The sequence below is a fragment of the Nyctereutes procyonoides genome, unplaced genomic scaffold (genome assembly GCF_905146905.1).
Source record: "Nyctereutes procyonoides isolate TBG_1078 unplaced genomic scaffold, NYPRO_anot_genome, whole genome shotgun sequence".
NCBI lineage: Eukaryota > Metazoa > Chordata > Mammalia > Carnivora > Canidae > Nyctereutes > Nyctereutes procyonoides.
This window is the reverse complement of record NW_026575145.1, coordinates 17,377,147-17,383,670: the sequence shown is the minus strand read 5'-3', so window position 1 is coordinate 17,383,670 and position 6,524 is coordinate 17,377,147. Positions and strand designations below refer to the sequence as shown.

General features: G+C 41.2%; 1 non-coding gene across 1 annotated transcript; it reads left to right on the top strand.

Moving 5' to 3' along the window:
* The first annotated feature begins 3,854 nt into the window (after nt 1-3,854).
* On the top strand, nt 3,855-3,961 carry LOC129499585 (U6 spliceosomal RNA). Its single transcript, XR_008662407.1, has one exon. It is a non-coding gene; the product is annotated as a U6 spliceosomal RNA (small nuclear RNA).
* Nucleotides 3,962-6,524: the final 2,563 nt, after the last annotated feature.

Below are 6,524 nucleotides of genomic sequence, written 5' to 3'. Positions count from 1 at the left end.
AAAGACGATTAATTAGATAGCAAAGGAAGCCAGTCCTCTTATCACTCGATCTGGTCACGGACATAAGTGCTTCACACTTTTTCCATTCCCTCACCCTGCAGCGCCAAGCTTTCCTGTACACCTGCTCAGCTCAGCTCATCAATTTTCTGTGAGCCAGTTAAGTTCCTTTAAGCCTGTCCTCTGAGAGGTGGTGATAGGTCTCAGAGAAAAAGGAGAGAAAGAGAAACAGAATGCTGCTCCAGGCCTTTATCTTGATCACACTGTTTGTTTTCGAATTGATGTCTGTAATGAAACAAAGAGGATTTAATCGTGTTAAACAAAAGCCTGTTGGTACCCAGAGGAAACTCATTTAACTCCTTCTCCAAGTCTTAGAGTTTCAGGTTTCTTGTCTTCCTCTTTGCCGATCCACTAGGCTGAGTTTCTTACCTGGGGCTTAAAATTGTGAGGTGTGAAACTCTTCTTTTGTTTTGACAGGTGCTCTTTGCTAAACATCAGCCTAGCCTTGATGGTGATAACACAGAAGGGGGAAAAAACTTCAGAGTCGCTAATGACTGCAGTTACCCAACTTCTGCCTTAAATGAGTTCTATTAGCTTCCCTTCTTGGAGTTCTTTAGGATAAAGTGGGAAAACAAATTGGCCTGATGGGAAGTGAGTTGTGAAAAGAGAGTCACTAAGGAGAAGACCCAGGAACCATCCCGTTTTAGAATTCCAAGAGGAGAATGAAGGTGATGAAGTCAGGCCTGGATTGCCCTTTCCTGAAGGAGTTAGCTGGCAGATTTGACCTTAGCGTGTTATCTGGTGGAAGAAACAGGCTCACAGGAGACATCATTAATTTGACATTTGGCTGAAGAGTCTCTAGACTGATTCTCAACATTAGAATGCTAGGATGGTGGACAAGAAGGTAGGAGACTTTGAGCTGATAGCACTCGGATACCCAGACAAAGGTCTCTCTGGGTGGAGAGAGAAGTCTTGAGGCCCTCTTCCCTGTCTTGAAATAATCCCACTGTGCTCCTTTGCTGACCACTCCTTCACTGTGATTCCAAGATGGATCCCAAGATCCCTTTAGGCATTTATTCAAAGCACTAGTTTCCTAGACTCAATTCTACCTGCTACTGCATTTCTCTGTGTATCTCACTGTCTCCTGAATCATGCTTTTCTTGACATACTCTTGAGGAGTGAGAACTTTCCCCTTCTGCAGACACTGATAGATTCGCTGTGCTGACCAGGCAAGCTGGGGTAAGGACACGTTGAGCCACATTTCCAGACAGGAGGAAAAAATGTGGTAAGGTTGAGCTTTGTTATCAACCCAGAAAGTTCCACTGTTCCAAAATTAGGTAAAAAAACAAAAAACTTTCTCTTTTTGCTGTATAAAACCTGCTTTTCTCCATCTTTATTTAAACAGTGGTGAAGTACTTACAAAAGGTTCATAGAAAATTATTAAAGAAGTGATATGGATTGGTGGTTAAAAGTGGACCCAGACCACCCAAGCTAAATTGGGGTATAGCTGTTAATGCTTCAGATTTCTCAGCTTTAAAATGTATATACTGCAGGGGCACCTGGTGGCTCAGTCAGTTGACCATCCGACTTTTGGTTTGGGCTCAGGTCATAATCTCAGGGTTGAGAGATCCAGCCCTGCATCTGGCTCCTCCCTGCTCAGCAAGGAGTGTGCTTAGGATTCTCTCCCTCTGCCTCTGCCCTTTGCCCTGTTGGTACTCTCTCTCAAAATAAATAAGATTTAAAAAAAAATAAAAGGCATATACTGTACAATAGCAAAAAGATCATATGATTAGTATAAGTATTTAATTAATTGATATAAATGCTTAGAAGAATCTAAGTGATCGTTTGTGCTCAATAAATGTAAACCACTATTACTTTCAAGGCAGTAATGATGATCTTCTCAAGGCAGGTTGTGAATTCACTGAGCTCCATCTCCTTCACTGTGTGGTTCATCTTCCAAGCACTGACCTCACTTGGTGCCAAGGCTTTGGCAGATGTCCGCTGCTTTTTTGATTTAAAAAGGGCTTTGCCGCCCAGACCATTCTGCTTTGCAGCAAGCAAATCACCCTGATTTCTTCCCCAACATCCTATCCCTAAAATAACTAGTCAGGTTGTTTAGCTTTTCCTTCTTTTCACTTAAGGTCTTAAAGAGAATGGAATTATACACTTAATTTCAGTCCTTTTCTGGAGCAAGACCTAGGAGTAAGCAAACAAAGAAACTATATTGGGGTGAGTGGCGGGGGAGGCCTGGGTGTCTCAGTTGGTGAAGCGTCTGCCTTGGGCTCAGGTCATGATCCTGGAGTCCAGGGATGGAGACCCACATTGGGTTCCGTGCTCAGTGGGGAACCTGCTTCTCCCTCTGACTCTCACCCTGCCCTTGTACTCTCACTCTCTCAGTCTTTCTGTCTCAAATAAATAAATAAAATGCTAAAAAAAAGTAGATCAGGGCTGAATGTAGTCACCGCTCCCTCCTGTTACTGCTACCTAAAGTTTCCCTCTTAGGCAGAGAGCTGGTCTTGGATTCTGGGGAGTACTTATACCCAAGTTTGATTGTTTGACTGTATACAGTTCCTTGCAGAGTTAATCATAAACTGATATATTTGTAGAATTGTTAGGTGACCGAGGTAGGTGGGAGAGTTTAGGGAAAAGGCCAATAACTTGGTTACCCTTTTCAGGGACCAGAAAATAATAGCCCAGCTGTTGATTCCTTAAGTCAAATACCTGGAATTAAGCAAAACGATGAAGAAAGAAAAACTAGTATCCCTGACATCTTCCAACACAGGAATATTCTCACCCTTTACAGATGCATTTATCATGATCTTGACAAAATATCCTGTATTTTCTTTAAAAATAATAGTTAACATATAAACAGAGGGGCAGCAGGAGGAGGGGTGGCGCAGGCATTCAAACACCGATTACCTAATTGGAATAACTCAAGCTGAATAGGTCTGAAATTGAAATGGGCATTGTGGCAAGCATCTTGGGTGCAGACTTCATGTTTAGTTCTTCTCAATTAAACTATAAAAGACAAAACAAAACTCTAGTGTCATCTCCAACAGTTGAAGTAATCAAAAAGAATACTTGTTTCATCAAATTCCCTTCTTCTTCTTCTTCTTCTTCTTCTTCTTCTTCTTCTTCTTCTGCTGCTGCTACTGTTGCCACTACTGGCAAGCATGTGGATCAGTCCATTTTATCCCTTTCAGTGGAATCATGTTACCTTTTTCTAGTTGAGTTGGAGTTTTCTGCAGACTTATGGAGGATTTTCTTATAATAATGCTTCGAGCTAGCTAGGTATTCACAAAATAAACAGTAATGAGGAAAATGTTCTTTCTGCTTTTTCCTCCCCAAATAAAAATGGTCTGACTCAAAAAGAGCAAGTCTCATCTTTTTGGTTTTTCTCTTTTCTATCCTGCATATCCAAATAGAGTGAGGTTGCCTTGCATTTGAATGTAGAGGGCTGTAAAGTTCACCTATGGCACACAAATTATTTTGTTAGGGTGCCATCTGCTGGTGTCAAACTACCAAAGACTTATTTTTCTTAAAGATTAATGGTAAGCTTCTAATAACACTAAAGACTTTGAAGTTATTTGATTCAAATAACTTTTTGTCTTTTCTCATTTATAATTACAGCATAGACTATTTTCAAACAGCTGTCTGATGCATAATTCTTTAACACTCCAATACAGTAATATAAAATGTCACTTTATTTTAAAGTTAGGAAAATGAAGGCACCAGACAACAGCCTTGACTTACTGGTTCATGACCTGTTTGGATTCAAATCTCATTTTTTAGTTTCCATGGCTCCCTGACTTTTAAAAAAGTTCTGTTCAATTTTCCCCCTTAGAAAAGCAATTGAAGTGCTCACTTCGGCAGCACATATACTAAAATTGGAACGATACAGAGAAGATTAGCGTGGCCCCTGCGCAAGGATGACATGCAAATTCATGAAGCTCTCCATATTTAAAAAAGAAAAAGAAAAAAAAAGCAATTTAGTTGCTGTGTTCGTATTACATTGATTTAATCACTTAACATATCGATTCACTAAATTTGTTCTCTATGCTACGATATAAGGTGTGTGCACAATTTGTAATTTCTGTGTAAAGCAAGCTTATCATCATAGTCCAGATTATTTATGTTCAGTATCAATGCAGTTCCCAAGTACTTTCTATAGGAGGTAAAGAAAAACAACTACTCTCCCCGCCCACCTTCTTTTTTTGAAGTCTTTATCAACTTAGTATCTGTGTGACCTTGAGTAAGTCCTTTAACTTTCTTGTGCTTCTTCTTCCTTACTGTAAATTTCAGATAATAATAGTAATTACCTGATAGGGTTACCTATCAGGTTACTGTGAGTGTTAAAGTCATACCTAGGGGCACCTGGGAGGCACAATCTGTTGGGCACCTGACTCATGGTTTCAGCTTAGGTCCTGATCTCGGGGTTATGGGATTGAGCACCCTGCCAGGCTCCACTGGCACAGAGTCTGTTTAGGACTCTCTTCTGTCTCCCCAGGCTCCCTCTCTCCCCCCTCCCATGATCCTGTGCACACAGGCTTTCTGTCTCTCTCTCTCTCTCTCTCTCTCTCAAGTAAACAAATAAATCTTAAAAAAAAATAGTCATACCTATAAAGTTCTTACAACAGTGCCTGTAACATAGTAAACACACAATAACTGTTAACTGCTTAACCACAGTTGATTAAGCATGTCAAAGAATGTGGGTTAATATCAATTAGACAAGTGTTGCTTTACAGTAACTTCTGGGATCCTTAACTTCCTCCCCATTGGGAGATATAAAGTGGGTATGTGGTTTATATTTTGGAGAACAGGGAAAGAATAATTATTTTCTTACCTTTTATTCTCACTCTGTGAGCACTTAACTGGCTTGAAATCTCAACTCCCTTCAATCCTATACAAAACCTTTTATGGTCTGACTTCTGTTTATTTTTTCCATCCTCATCTCTCAATATTCTCATTTTCAAACTCGGTATTCCAGCCACAGAGAACTTCTTTCAGTTGCCTGAGTGAGCCATGCTTTCACTCTCCACACCTTTGTGCAAGCTCTTGTCCCCTGTGCCTGGAACCCCCTTCTTCTCCCAAGCGGCTTCCAGTACCTGGCCAACATCTTCTTATCTCTCAGCTCTGCAGTTAAGAAGTTTTAAGTCAAGGATCATGCTTCCACGGGCTCCCAACACTCAGCGCTCTTCTACCCCACCCTGATGCCATCACATTTCCACAGGATGGGGAGAGGTGGAATCTAGCATATTCACCACTATACTCCCAGCTTTTAGAGAAGTACAGATGCTCAGCTAAGGCTACATAAGTATTTATTTCATAGGGCCCCACAGGTGAGCACATTTATTTGGGGGCAATTGAAAGAGAAGGCTTATCTCCTGCTTACAAGATTGAATTCTATCTTAAGTAGTGAACATCTTTCTCCGGTTCCATTAGGACACCACCAGTGTCACTTTCATTCATTAATATCTCTTTTATTCACATATTTGTATATATGTACAATTAAGTATACATGAATAAAAATGAACGTGACTGAGGTTTTTTGTATGCAAAAATAGGAATCTATTTTTAATTTCTACATTGGCAAATCATAACAATTATCTACTTAACAATAAGACTTTTCACTAAAAAATTATATGTACAATATATCCCACAAATATGTATTGAGTACTACTGTTTGCCAGGTACTCTTCCAGGCACCAAGCAAAGCAGACAGGAATTCTTAACCTCATAACTGAGCTCTATGATTTTGCTTAAGTTTTTCTGTATCTGCCATGAGAAGGGAAACCAAAAAGGTAGTCCAGCGCCCTGGGGCTTGCAAGAAGGGGAACTGTTACTCTTCCTGCCTCTAAAGGGAAAGGGAAGGAGTGAGTAGTTCCCTGAATTCTGGTTAGGTGACTGCAGTGGGAAGGCTGCCAGACGGAATCAGCCTTCAGGAGGGGATTTAGTCGTCATGGCACGCGGTGTATCTCTGGAGAGAGGGCCCAGCAAGTCAATTCTAAGACCCCACTTCTTGGGCAGCCCCCGTGGTGTAGCGGTTTAGCGCCGCCTGCAGCCCAGAGCATCATCCTGGAGACCCTGGAGACCCTGGATCGAGTCCCATGTCAGGCTCTCTGCATGGTGCATGCTTCTCCCTCTGCCTCTGTGTGTGTGTGTGTGTGTGTGTGTGTGTGTGTGTGTGTGTGTGTATGAATAAATATATAAAGTCTCTAAAAACAAAAATAAGACCCAAGTCTTCCTCCTGCCTTTTGCTGTTTCCTTGCACTGGCTGAAGAAGCCAAGTGAGGCCAGAGGACAGGAAGCCCAGAGCTCAGACTCCTGGAGCACAGAACAAGGAACAGCAGAGTGAACCTGGAAGGACAAATGGAACATATCCAGGGCTAACCCTGATCAAGAACTCGTTAATTATTATTTTTTAGTCTCTCGATCTTTTCTAAATGCAAAGCATTCTTTCAAATAATTGGCAGATTTTGTGTTGCATGGTGGGTGCCACCTGTTGAACATTGGGGCTTTTTTTTAAG